Raw genomic sequence first — 14,519 nt, forward strand, 5'->3', positions numbered from 1 at the left:
ACGTACTGTACTTTGAATTAATTAAAATTAATATTTTATTATAACCTCATTATGTATCTTATTACAAATTTCTATACTACATGAGAAAAAAACGATAAGATTGCTATTGTATATTCGAATACCAGTGGCGGAATGGAAGCGCTTACGAGACAGCTTCCACGGCGAGAATAACTGAATGGTGTAATGCAGCCAGAGAACATTGGCGCATGCGCTTTACAGAACACCAACCTCACCCGGTTTAGCTGGTGGAAGCTACACACGTGTAACGCTTTCAACGATTCTATCCCTTAGCCACTGGCAGGGAGCTATCTGACTAAGTGAATTGTTTAAGATTTAAAAAGTAAAGAGTATTCAATGTTATTTTTATGTACGTTTTCTTCGCAAAGTTATATTTAACTAGCAGGTAGGCCCGGCGTTGCTCGGGCAAAAGTAACGACAGCGAAAATTAAGATTATTACGTTATAGTCACAAAAGAAAAAGAGTAATTTCATCAACGAACTAAGTATTTCTAAAGAAAGGTCGAATTTGAAAATCGAATGTTCTAATGTTTGATTTTCACGACCGTGTTCTGATTATATCGTTCGATTTTCATCGAATGTTCTAAAGAAGAAAAGTCGAGAAAAACCGAACTAATGTGTTTAAATTTGAAAATCGAGTATGTTCTAACATAGTACTCTTTTTCTGTTTTTTTCCTCCAGCGCCCGTATATCTTGCACGTCGCTTTCTCTTGTTCTCCATTGTTACTTAACACTTTGGTACTTAAATTTGGTATCCTGTGTACCGAATTTCAACTTTTAACTCCTAACCGTTTTAGCGAAAATTAAGATTATTACGTTATAGTCAACCTTATCCGTTTTCACAGAATGGAAGAATTGGGTTCCCCTGTTTCCAGACTAATTAGAGAATTTTTAGATGGGTCTAAAAATATGTTCGATTTCCCGCAAAAACAAAAAAACTGCATCTGCGTCTTGCACTTCGCTTTCTCTTAACACTTCCATTGTTGATGGAAGTGTTAAGCCTTAATCCTGTTCCTCTCCCACGTGGGGAGGAATTTCGAAAAATCCCTTCTCAGTGTGCGTTCTCGTGACGTACCCTAACTGTGTACCAAATTTAAACTTTCAACTCCTAACCGTTTGCGTTCTGCGCTGATTATTATTATTATTATTATTATCAACTCGTCTCGATTATATATATAGATTATAATTTTCTTTTAATTATACTGTAATTATATTGACATAAAATCTTTAGAATTTTTATCACTTTTACATGTTAATAATTTTAATATTATGAAAAACAACTATTCCAAGCTTGTTTTAATTCTGTAAATTAAATTTTATGGGAAATTTTTTGATTTATCTAAATTACGTAGCGAATCGCAATATTTATATTCGTGTCCGGTCTATATCGACAAGTAACTCTTAGACATAACAAGTATTATAATTAATGACGATCCGAACAAAGACGTACTAAAAGAATTATATGATTTAATATCGTTAATTTTTACGAAACCATCTTCCAGTGGGTCTGTTGAGCGTAGTTTTTCGACCACGACGCAAATTCGTACATTGGCCGGGAACACTCAGTCGGAGGAAAATTGTGGTCGCTAGCGTCGCTTTCGATAGAAAAAGAGTTTTAAATACGTCGATGGAGTCGACGACCGGCGACTTTTATGTTAAAGTAATTAACGACTTTGCCGAAAAAATCGCCGAATAGAGTTAGTTTATAAAAAATTGAAAAAACAAGTTTTTCTATCATTGTTTGTATCATGACAATCTGTATTATGTATGTATTAATTGTATTTTAGAACTAAAATGCATAAATTGTTTATTTTTGTCATTTCCAGTATTTGTTTAAAATTTTTATGGAAATATCACGTACCGGACAGGTCTGACCCGTCTCGAAAAGCGCGATAAAAACGGTTAATTTAGAGAAAAATTTATTAGTTTAAAAAAACATAGGTAAAAGTCGTTTGTAGTCGGACACCCATTGTTTATATCAAACTGCCAGGCAGAAACCATAAATCGCGGAAGGAAGTCGTCCTATGATCGGTGGAAGATCGAATTCGTCTTCGATTTTGACTTTTCTCGCGCTCCGGGTAAGAGAATCGTTACGTTTAGTAACCAGGGACCGACCACTCGGGAAGCGTGATTGAGGGAGAACGACCGATCAAAACGGACGAAAGAAAGAACGGAGATTGATATAATCTCCGACAATCGAGGACACCTGGCACTCGGTTAACGTTCCGAATAACCAAAATGCCGCGTGTCAACGCGCAAAAAAAAAAAAAAAAAAAAAAAAAAAAAAAAAAAAAAAAAAAAAAAAAAAGCAATTTCTCGTCTATTGTGCCAACCTGTAACCCGTGGCATTTCGGACTTAGACCGTGTTTCCGACGCCAACGGAGGAAGTCTCTCCGTGTCCTACAGACTTGTCGACGCCACTGTCTCGGGGCCACCTTCGATCGACCATCGAAGAACCACATCGACGCCCAGGATGTCCGAACGGCTGATTGTCCTAAAGCAAACTATTTGTACATAGTATATGTTTATTTTATGTTTATTTTTGTCGGTTTTTGTCAGATACGTCTCTTCCGCCACCACGCACGTACGAATGGACCCTAGACCATAACTGACGCGCAATTAACTGATTGCCCCTGGAAGTCGGCTTCATACAGAAACACAGCTTCTCTATCATCAAATGTCACGGCACGCCACTGAAGGACAGAACTTTAGCCTTTACCACAAAGCTTTTTATGCACTTCCTTAACTGATGTTTGTTCTCTTGTGATAACTTCCGCAGGACTTATCAATGTCTAAGGTAATTAATCGATCTTTAAAATTCCCTGAACTATCCATCGTATGAATGGTAAACCAAGACTTTTCAGTAACCGTAACATCACCATCGAGTCGATCTCATTTATAAGCGAATTTAATGATGTCAGTTGACTGGAATTTGTATAATTTTGCGTTTGTGAGTATGAATATGCATACTAGCTCCACATATAGCGCCATTTTTTGCCTAGTAGCAAAAGTCCGAAATATAACTTTTATTACCAAAATCGAAATTTCACGGTTTGAATTATATGTTCACCGACTTTGGTGGAGTTTGGCCGAACAGTGCTCGAAATGCCTTTAGACTTTAATTATGTCAGGACTTTAACAGTGCTTTAATTATGGCCACGCGATATAACGGCTAGGAAAGTAAAAATAAATCGTCTCTTCTTTCAACGCTCAAAAGAGACAGGATTATCCAAGGTAATCGAGCCGAATACCTCGGATAACACGAAATGTTTAATACAACGCGATCGACAAAATACAAAAACATTAATTACAAAAACAAATTTTGAAGACGCTTACGAGAACGGCCGAAAAGGAACAGATGACTGTCCAAAATACATACCGTTTTTATAATAAATAACCGGTATTCGTCTGTCTCTGGGCGATTTCTTTAGTTAATTTTAAAAATTATTCTTGTCGTGAAAAGTCATCATAGTAAATTTTTCTTTCAAAACAAAGAAGTGCCCAGTAAGTTAGCGCCGGCTACGTGGTGTTTTCCGTATGGAAACATACCAAACCAACCAAACTAATATTCGTAAAATGAGCAGGGCCCTTCGCTGTTTGCATACGGCAACTGCTTATAGTAATGTTGCCTGGTAAAGCTACTTTAGACATCTTTGTTAATTTGCTAATTAGGCCTAATCTGTTGTAAGTTCTTCCGGGTCCTTCCCCTGCCAATCTAAATGCCCATTTTTGGTAAAGTTGTAAGTTCTTCCGGGGATCTGTTGTAAGTTCCCCCTGACAGATTGCTCAAGTATTGCATTGCATCATTCTGTGAGAACCCAGGCTAGAGTAAATTCGACGATTCCAATTTTTTTTTTTTTTTTGTTTGTCAAAAAATGAAGGGGAGAAGTATTCTATTTCACAAATGCAGTCAAAGAACTTTATAAAATTCTTCCACGGATAGCACTTCCTCCGTGAGTGACACTACTCATCGAGGGAAATGGAGAAAAATCGCGGATTGGAGCAACCGGCAACTTTACCAAAAATGGGCATTTAGATTGGCAGGGGAAGGACCCCGAATAAAAGGCAAGAAGATATGCGAACTCTTGTGTCGTCATCTGTCTAAACTATGTGTGTTAAACTTCCATCGCTCCCCGGGACGAACAAGTACCGACGGAACAAGACCCTTCTTGATTGTTAAGTTATGGCAACGCAACACTTGGGCGACCTGCCTAGGGGGATGCCTTCCGGAAGGTCTTTTAAGGGAAATCAGCCCCTATTTAGGCGTTAAAGACGTGGAGAAAACCCGGAAAACTCCACGTGGCCAGCTCGTCCGAGCGAGGCGCGAATCCACGATCGAACTCCCAGTGTTCAGGGAATGAAAACCGCTTGGCCACTGGTGGGCCTGACCCTTCTTGACCCGGACCAAGCCTTCCCTTTTTCAGAAATAAGGATCACAACTAACCATCCAGGTATTTATCAACTCGCGTCCGAAATTGTAAATGTTCTCTCCCTCAGTTCGGCGCGCTTGTAGGAACAGACTCTTCCACTGTTCTATGCCCTTGTAAAATAATTCTAACTTAGCTACATTAAGTTGTTGTTATTTACCGTTTTAATGCGTAGTGGAATGCGTCATTTCCGGCGCGCGGGCTTCTCCATCTTGAACCCGACCGCTCGCGCGAGACTCGCGTACAGACGTAACAGTCACAATTCAGTTAATACAACACAATCCTAAGGATTTTGATGGCAATTTCTAATTCGAGATGCAATAACAAGGATCAAATAGTAATAAAAGCGAGAATATTGCCAAGCCCAAATGTTCTTTATTAATATTGAATATTCAAGTTACATAGTTTTTGAGACGATTCAACAGATATTAAAGAAATGAAACCGGAAGATCGCCGATATTCGGTCCACCTCGGAGTCAAACTGCAAATATTTTAAATTAAAATTATAAAATATACTATAAGTAGAATTTTGACCGTTTTCCTCAAAACAAGGTCAAAATTTTGTAAAATATTTAGAAATTTCGAAAATGTATTTATTAGAGTTATAAATGGAAGTTTGATAAATAGTAATTATCGTATAAATAATTAAAACCAAAATGATTTTATTCTATAATAAATGAATAAAATTCTGTTTTATTACATCGGTACTGACCTTTAATTCTAGTTATCGAGTTAGCTTCAATTTTCTTTCATTCATCATCATCTGGTGAAACACCAACTTCACCATTGGCTGTACTTTGCTCATCTTCCAACAAACCAATGTTGATACCAGCGGCAAGATCAATATTTCTTTCTTTCAAATTGAATTGATCACGTTCTTCGATTTTCGTGTGTCGACCTTCGCCACTTTCTAACAAAATAATTCCTGAAAAAATATGGTTTTTTCTTAATTGAACTTATTTTCAAATAATGCTAAACCTGTGAACAGCGGCCACGAAAGGAAAGGAAACGTTTATAAATAGCGAATTTGCAGATTATTTTCTACGAATTCTTCTTACACAAAAGTTTTCGGAGGAAAAAAAATACCGTTTACAGATGTTCGTTGCTGCGGGTTCGAATACATAGAAATCATTCTAAAGTTCGTTAAAAAAGGTACAATTGAAAATGTGAATGATGCAGTTGGGATCTTAACAGAGCTATAGAGCATGCCCGTAGGAGCAAAAAAGTCAAGAGGAACCATACCTTTAAATGTGACCCTAGCCCCCAAAATCAGCCGCACGCAATAACGAGGATTGCGTGCGGCTGATTTCGTGGATCCTCGCGCCGCGGACCGCGCACTCGGTTATGACTATCGCGTTTAACTATTTAGCTCAAGCGACTATGCCGGTTTCGAGTAGTTCACTTGACTATTCGTGGAGTACTTGATGTTTAATCGTTTTAGCGGGTGTAGGGGTTCGCCCCCACCTGGGCACTGAGGTGCCAGCGATAGTCAGCACCGAAGCGTACTACTACATGGGAGCGTAGGTCAAGGCTCGCTGTCGCTCGTCTTGACGACGCAGATCATAGGAGAATAGGCAGTACTGGTTCGAAGTAAAAACCTCTTTCGATCGGTAGAAGTTAATGCATTTATTACCTGTTATAAGCACTGATCACTGTGCTGTACTGACTGTTAATAAACGCGTGATCAGCTTAGCGGAGCACGCGGCGTGATTCCGTATAGCGCTTGGAAATAGGCTTTATGCTGATTTCGGGAGCTGTATCTCGCGAAGAGTCACATTTAGAGGTGTGGTTCCTTTGACTTTTTTGGCTCTATAGCTCTGTTAAGATCCCAACTGCGTCATTCACGTCTGCAAACTTACCAGTCAGAAGATACTTTATAAGAGTTACTTACCAATAATGACGAATGTAAACAGGAACTTGTACATCTTCGCTTATTAGTTCTGCTTCCGGGATTTCCTGAAGGTTTTGTCCTACCGAATGCTGAAAACACGCAACTTGCACGTCTTTATATAAGAAAAATATGCAATTAGTCAAAATCTCATTGGTTGCGTGACAGATGTCGATGATGTTGCGCGTGGGAATGATAAAATGTCCAATCGCGTGAATTCTTGTTTAAATTTACATATTTTACTTCAGTAACTGACCGAATTCCATGATGCAAACATGTCTACTGGTAGAATATTTCTGTCCGTATTTGTGAGAAAATAGAAGACTTTTACCGACGCAGAATACAAAAAATTCCCGAGCACATTGGTCAAAATTTTTCGTATGCGTGTTTAAAACATTAAAAATTATTTAAAAATTGGAATTGCAACAAAATATTTCTTATATGACGTAAGAAATTATACTTTTATTTATTTTTTAGCTACAATATATTATAATTGAATAAACTATTACAAGAAAGGATTAAAAACGATAGGATTTTAAATGTCTTAAAAAGATTAAATTCACCCGATATTAATTTACCGGTAAATAATTTTTATAATCATTTATAAAATAAATTTTTATGCTAATTCGGTAATAATTTTAAGTAAAATTTATAAATGTTTTGTCTCGGGACTTAAAATATATTCACGAAAATGAGAGAACGAAACTAGAAAAAGAAAAAGAACGTTGTTTGCCTGTCTGACCCGAACCATCAACAATAACACGTGTATAACGTTTTTAGGTACAGCAACATTTAAATATTATAATATAAATCAGTATTTCTCAACCTCTAACGAATCGTCGCACCCTTTAATAAAACCGTTACGTAGTATCGCCCCCTTCACTTCGAAAAAAATGCGATGACAGCATTATTCGCTGTGAATCCCCGCTGCAAGCTTCAAAATTCCGATGCCGAGAGCCGAGGCTAACGCCGAATTTGTATTACATTGAATAGACTAGTGACTAGTATAATGTTATTTGTTTAATTATTGTACGATATAACGAATAAAATATCTAATTATTCTTAATATCATGTTTTACAGTATCTCCCATAAAATTGTTTTTTGCCCCCCAAAATATAAATTGTTACTAATCGCCGCCCGCTGAAAAACACTGATACAAATAAATTACTATATTACAATCAATTTAAATGCTAAGATAACAATTCTAATGTAATAATAATGGAGACGAAATCGCATAATATGCAAATAATACGAGGTAATCGCAATTAAAAGATCCCTATTACACAGATATTTGGTGTGGTGGCATTCGGACACGTGGAAGAATTGTCGTAAAAAATAACAAATTAGTACCAATTTCGCCACTATGGTAGATTTGGTGCTGCGATCCGTGTGATTTTTTTAAATATTTATTTATTCACAAGTTATTCTAGAGAATTTTCTATAGAAATTTTTGTATAAAAACTTTTAAGGGGCAAATCACACAAAGTAGTCGGTAGCCTTTATACATAATTATAGAAGAGGAAAATAAAATATATAAATTCATAACTAGAACGTTACAAGTATTCCACCTGCATTGTCAGATTTTCGTTAAAATTCCACAATTGAGTAGTGACGTTAACTTAACAACTGCGTGATTACAGGTGTTCGAATTTAAAAAGTAGAACACAAAAAATATATTTTTAATTCTAATAAATTTTCGATAATTTTATATTTTTCATAATTACTCCTTTAATTAAACACAGGAATGAGATTTAAAAATACTATTATCGCCATACTCAAAAGGGAGACTTCTTTCGGCAGACTTCAACATCTTCACTTTAAAATATATTTTAATTTGTATATATTAAAAAAAAATTAAAACTAGGTCAAATAATTTTTGTTGATGATAAACTATAATATAAACACATAAATTGGGTTAATGGATGCACAGGAAGCGTGCATCCATCGCCGTCCCTAAAAATGCGGAAAAACCCCAGCTGTCTTATCAAGAGACCTGTTCCCACTTCATGGCATAAATTCGTCCATTTATAAGTAAATTTCGATTTTTCATTTAAGCCTCTAAATAGAGTTAAACAATAGTAATTAAAATTATTAGCACAAATTTTACTTAACAAAATGATAATTTAGTTATAAAATTTAATTTGGAAGAATCGTGGAAGACCCGGATCGGTAATCTATACATTAATTCGTAGTCTCAAATATGTCCGGCTTGGTTTGTCAGAATTGCCGAGGGTACAAACGTGATTCGAGTATCAAAATAAAGCTCTTGCCGTGTATTTGGGTCCATTGCAATCACAAATGAAAAATTCACAATCGTTTTGGCGTGGCGGAGAAGCAAACATACAATGTTAAGTCTGTGGAAGAAACATGTAGGACTCGAGCTTCATCTAACGATTTAGTTTATTTATTTTAATTATTAGAACAACCGTTGCTCATTCCTATTCTGAATTCCTGCTTTATTATTAATTACACATTAATTAAAAGAAGCGTCTTCCTCATTCACGATATCAGTATTTTGTATTGTTTGTATAGCGTGGTATCCTTCACGAAGCTTTAAAAAGCATGCATAAGGAGCCGTCCATAAATTACGTAAGGGCGATTTCGGCCATTCTAGACCCCACCCACCCCTGTGTAAGAAACCGTAATATTTTCTTTGATCCCCCCTTTCCAATCTTACGTAATATTTAGGCATGATTTTAAAAAAAATTTAACATAAAAATTTTTTAATGAAACCCTAAAAATCTTAGTCCAAAATATATAATTATTAATTAGTTAATTAATATATACTACTAGCAGACCCGGCCACGCGTTGTTGTGGCTCAAAATGTATCTATTATAAATGTATAACACTTCCCCCGTGGGGGAAATTTCAAAAAATCCCTTCTTAGTGTACATTCTTTGACGTACCCTATTAAAACGCAATCAAAAACGCATCTAAAATAGTATAATAAAAGCCGAGTTCTTCACAGTAAGCCTTAATCCTGACCCTCTCCCCGCTGGGGAATATCGAAAAATCCCTTTTTAGTGTATATTCTGTTGACGTAACCTATTAAAACGCAAAAAACCGCATCTAAAATAGTGTAATAGAAGCCAAGTTCTTCACGACAAGCCTTAATCCTGTTCATCTCCCCCCCCCCAGTGGAGGGAATTCGGCATGCATAATATATAAAAACACGTGCGTATTCGAATGCAACGTTGTGTCAAACTTTCAAAGGAATCGGTAAGAACAAACGAACGTTATATTTTATTTATATAGGCAGATAGAAAATGATCTGCTTTAGTCCATTCTCACAGAAAAGCAAACTTAGGTCGTCAGAGTTAGCGCCATCTGTTGGACATAAAAGCCTTAATCCATATATAAAGATATTTTTCGAAGGGAGGAAATGATGGTCTTCACATATGCCACAAATCTTCGCGGGAGTGTATTAAACAACTTCTCAAAGTTTCATGGCAATCGGATAAATGGTGTGGTAATACACGAAGAACAAACACACATACAGACAGCCATACATTCGTTTTTATATATATAGACTAGCTGACCCGGCCATGCGTTGTTGTGGCTCAAAATGTATCTATTATAAATGTGTAACACTTCCCCCGTGGAAAGAATTTCAAAAAATCCCTTTTTAGTGTATATTCTCTTGACGTAACCTATTAAAACGCAATTAAAAACGCAAAAAACCGCATGTAAAATAGTATAAATAGAAGCTGAGTTCTTCACGGTAAGCCTTAATCCCGTCAATCTTCCCCCCCGTAGGAAGAATTTCGACATGTATATTATATAAAAACACGTGCATATTTGAATGCAACGTTGTGTCAAAATTTCAAAGGAATCTGTAGGAAAAAACAAACGTTGTATTTTATTTATATAGATAGGTAGAAAATGATCTGCTTAGGTCCATTCTCACAGAAAAGCAAACTTAGGTCGTCTGAAGTTAGCGCCATCTGTTGGACATAAAAGCCTTAATCCATATATAAATATATTTTTGAAAGGGGAGAAATGGTGATTTTCACATATGCCACAAACCTTCGCGGGAATGTATTAAACAACTTCCCAAAGTTTCATGGCAATCGGTTAAATGGTGTGGTAATGCATGAAGGACACACACACACACACACACACACACACACACACACACACACACACACACACACACGCGCGCAGCGCGCGCGCGCAGCGCGCACACACACACACACACAGACATACATTCGTTTTTATATATATAGATTATTTATAAAAGATTTTATGTGAACAAATTTAAAAATATAAAAATTTAATGAATTCGAATGAACAATTTATTTTAACAACTTTATTGAATTCCTACTATTAGTTTACACTATCCCTATATATTCCCTATATATACATATATACAATATATATATATATATATATACAGTCAAATTTGTTTTTATGCGGTCTTTTCTTGTGCGATTTTTTATTTGTGCCGTATAGTTGGCGACTAGTCTCATGCGTTTTGTCATGTCTCACGTTGACTTATTATAGCTAAATAAACTTATTATAGTAATATTGTTGCATGAATATGCGAAAAATGAAATAATTTATTTTTTAAGTCAACAAAACACCACCTGGATAAAAATATGTAAAACAGACAATAGACAAGACGATGCAGTCAAGTGCTGACATCTGTTGTCAATAAATTCTACGTCTGTTTTAATTACGTTAATTAAACCTTCAAAGTGCTTTCACATTCCTGGACCATTAAGATTGTGGTGGTTCGTTGAGAAGGGCTTGTAAATCCGCGAATGCACGTTACCACTATAAACACAGAGACTGATACACAATTAAAAGTCTTTTTATTTCCCTTCCGGAACAAGGTTCTTTCCTTTTCTAATTTTACAAAGGATCCCAACTGGAACAACTTCACTGAGGAAGGGGGGCGCCACGTACCAAGAATCACACCCGCGCTCGTAACAAAAACTTTTTTTTTTTTTTTTTTTTACACCCGACTTAAAAATAAACTTATATCTACCTTAAAACTAAAAAGGAAAGGGGAAACAGATAGATTTAGGAAAGAACGAAAGTGGATAGAATGAATTAGATGGAAGGTACCCGGGTCTACGATGATCGGTGTTTTCGCTGGAGTGTATTTTCGCAATGGCAGTCGCTTTCCTCTCTTTTTCTTGTTCGGCTGTCTGCCCTCGACGTCTTTCGATTACCTCGGTTTTGTGTCTATTTTCCCTTGGCCTCGACGGTCCTGTAGCCTCCTTTCGACTTTTTTCGTTCCTGGTCGATCGCTGGCTCACACTTCCGTCCTTCTTGAGGTCCAGTAGAAAAGTGTCCCTTGATCACCACTTAGCCTTCGGGGCGTCCTCGCCTTCTTTTGTTCTTACTTAGGAGGGGTAATCCTGCCCTCCAGCAATAACGGTCAGGTTATTTAGACAAAGGAGAAAGGAACGGAAATAAGAGAATAGAATGAAGAAGAAGGAAGATAGAAAAAATATATATATATATATGTATTTACAACTTATGAATTAAACAAAAATATACAAGAAAACAATATGGCTGACGGCCACATACGCCCCCCCTTAGAGTCACACTCCGTAGTGTAGCCTACGGTAGTCGACCTTATGGCCACGTGTATTGTACGGGTGATGGTGCTTAGCGTGTTCTCCCTCTTCATGATGATTCTCAGGGTGATCGTTTCCGCATCCCTCCTGTTGTCCTTCGTTGAAGCTTAATTCTGGTCTTTCCCTAGGCATCACTGCCCATATGTTTTCAGGGTGCTCATCCTCCTCCAAAACCTCATCCGCGGGTAGAGTCACCTTTCTTTTCTGATGTCTCTGGGCCGCCGTCCTCCACTCCTTGCATACGGGGGAGTAGCATGGTTTTATGCGATCAATGTGCACAATCCATCTGTCTTCCTTCCGATTACCGCCCAGCTCCACCGTAACTGGCCCCAGAACACGGGTAATTCTGTAGGGCCCCATATATTTAGGGGAAAATTTCCCCTTTTTTATACCTTTTCGCATAAGCCAAACCCTTTGACCTTCCTCCCATCTATCGCATTCTCTGTTCTTATTTATTCTCCCCCTGTTCTTCTGGTTTCGCCGCCTTCCTAGTTTATAGGCAGCTTCCCTTATCATGTTTAATCTTTTAACAAAACCCCAATCTTGATCACGGTTACGATTATTATCAGGGCTTTCCATTGGAAAGGCCCCAGGAAAACGAGGGTCGAAGCCATAAAGTAGAAAAGCAGGGGACTCGTTAGTGGCTGAATGGGTGGAATTGTTATAGGCGAACAGAGCCTGATTTATGAATTTGTCCCACTCACGGTTCTCGCCCTCCGATATTCTCGCGATGATACCGCATATGGTCTTATTAAAACGTTCACACACAGAGTTGGAACAAGGTCTGTAAGCCGTGGTTAAGTTGTGCTTAATGGAGAGCTCGTCGCATACCTCCTCAAAGAGTTTTGATGTGAAATTGGCCCCCGGTCAGAGATAATTAAGTCGGGACACCCATACCTGCATATGAGGCGATCAAAGATTACTTCAGCTATCGTACAAGCAGATTGATCAGGGATAGGAATAGCCTCTGCGTATCGCGTGAAGATATCAATAATAGTAAGTATATACCTATTACCTTTTTGTGACACTGGGAGGGGACCTATTATATCGGTCGCGACCTTCTGAATAGGAAAATCAGAAGTTTCGGTCTCCTGAAAGGGCGCACGCCCCCTATGCAAGTTAGGCATACTATGTTTTTGGCATACCTTATATCCTCTTATGACCCGCTTAACACGATTTCTTAAATCTCTTATATAATAGTACCTATCGACAAGATTGCAAGTCTTCTCCGCGCCAAGATGCCCTGATAGCGGGGAGCTGTGGAATGACCAGATTACTTGATCCACCATTTCTTCGCCTACACAAATACGTATCTTATTACCGAGCCCCTTTCTTCCTGGCTTGACGTGTACTATCACATCACCCTCCATCATGAACTCAGGTTGAATCCCTCCAATGAATTCGCTATGCTCGCGTCTCTGTAACTCGCAATTATCACGCATCCGTTTTAAAAACTTGTCCATTCCTTGAGATGCAACTACCTGTTTCCAAATCTCATAATTATCAACCACATTGCTATACACTGCGCTATCCTGTTTTTTCTTTTCGAAGCCTAATCGGGATAAGGCGTCAGCCACTTCATTGTGCTTCCCCTTTACATGTTTTATCCTTATATCATAATCGGCTAGCTCAGTTGACCACCTCATCAATCTCTTATTGTGGTTATTCATGTTTCCCATAAATATTAGAGGCTTGTGGTCGGTGTGGATCTCTATTTGGTGGCCTAGGGCTAGTGGTTTAAAGTGACGCAATGATGTCACAATAGCCAAGCACTCCTTTTCGACAGTGGAATAGATCTGTTCCGTTGTGCTAAATTTTCGGCTGAAGTAACCTACCGGGCAAAAACCCTCTTCCTTCATCTGGCCCAACACCGCACCAATGCATTCATCTGACGCATCCGTATACAGGTGGAATGGAGCGTCGAAGTCGGGGTGACGTAATAAAGGGGGGTTGGATAATATATCTTTAAATTTATCGAAACTATTTTGGCAAGAGATATCCCAACAGAATTTTCTGTTCTTCTTGGTCAATGTAGTTAAGGACAGAGCGAGATCGGAGAATTTGGGTATGAAGCTCCTAAAGTAACCGATCATGCTTAAAAAGCTCCTTACCTTCTTCACATTCTTAGGGGGGGGGTGATTTCGCGTATCGCTCTTACATTATCCCCGTCTGGTAGTATCCCTTTTTGATTAATAAAATGCCCGAGGTACTTGACCTCACCAACAATAAAGCGACTTTTGTCGGGGTGTAGTTTGAGGTTCTTACTGTGTAAGGTACCTATAACTTCGTCCAACAGGGCAATGTGGTCACTCAATGATTTTGAGAATAAGACCACGTCATCCTGAAATATATAGCAGTTTATACCTACGAAACGGGCTAGAATTCTGGTCATCACTGCCTGGAAGAAACGGCCGCTATTCCTAGCTCCCTGGGGAAGGCGACACATTTGATACTTTCCCCACGGCGTCGAGAAAGCATACACGGGTCTCACTGAGGGATCTAGACCTATTTGAAAGTAGCCTGACTTTAAGTCTAAAACTGAGAAGTACCTGCTCCCGTGAAATTTGCTCAATATCTCGTCCACCCGGGAGATCGGG

At 38.1% G+C, this 14,519-nt stretch overlaps 1 long non-coding RNA gene across 1 annotated transcript; it reads right to left on the bottom strand.

Moving 5' to 3' along the window:
• Positions 1–4,799: 4,799 nt before the first annotated feature.
• Positions 4,800–6,419, bottom strand: LOC136987197 (uncharacterized). Its single transcript, XR_010882588.1, has 3 exons — positions 6,336–6,419; positions 5,157–5,369; positions 4,800–4,925 (listed from the first exon to the last, which is right to left on the bottom strand). It is a non-coding gene; the product is annotated as an uncharacterized lncRNA (long non-coding RNA).
• Positions 6,420–14,519: the final 8,100 nt, after the last annotated feature.

Source organism: Centruroides vittatus, unplaced genomic scaffold (genome assembly GCF_030686945.1).
Source record: "Centruroides vittatus isolate TY-2023 unplaced genomic scaffold, ASM3068694v2 contig_1215, whole genome shotgun sequence".
Classification (NCBI taxonomy): domain Eukaryota; kingdom Metazoa; phylum Arthropoda; class Arachnida; order Scorpiones; family Buthidae; genus Centruroides; species Centruroides vittatus.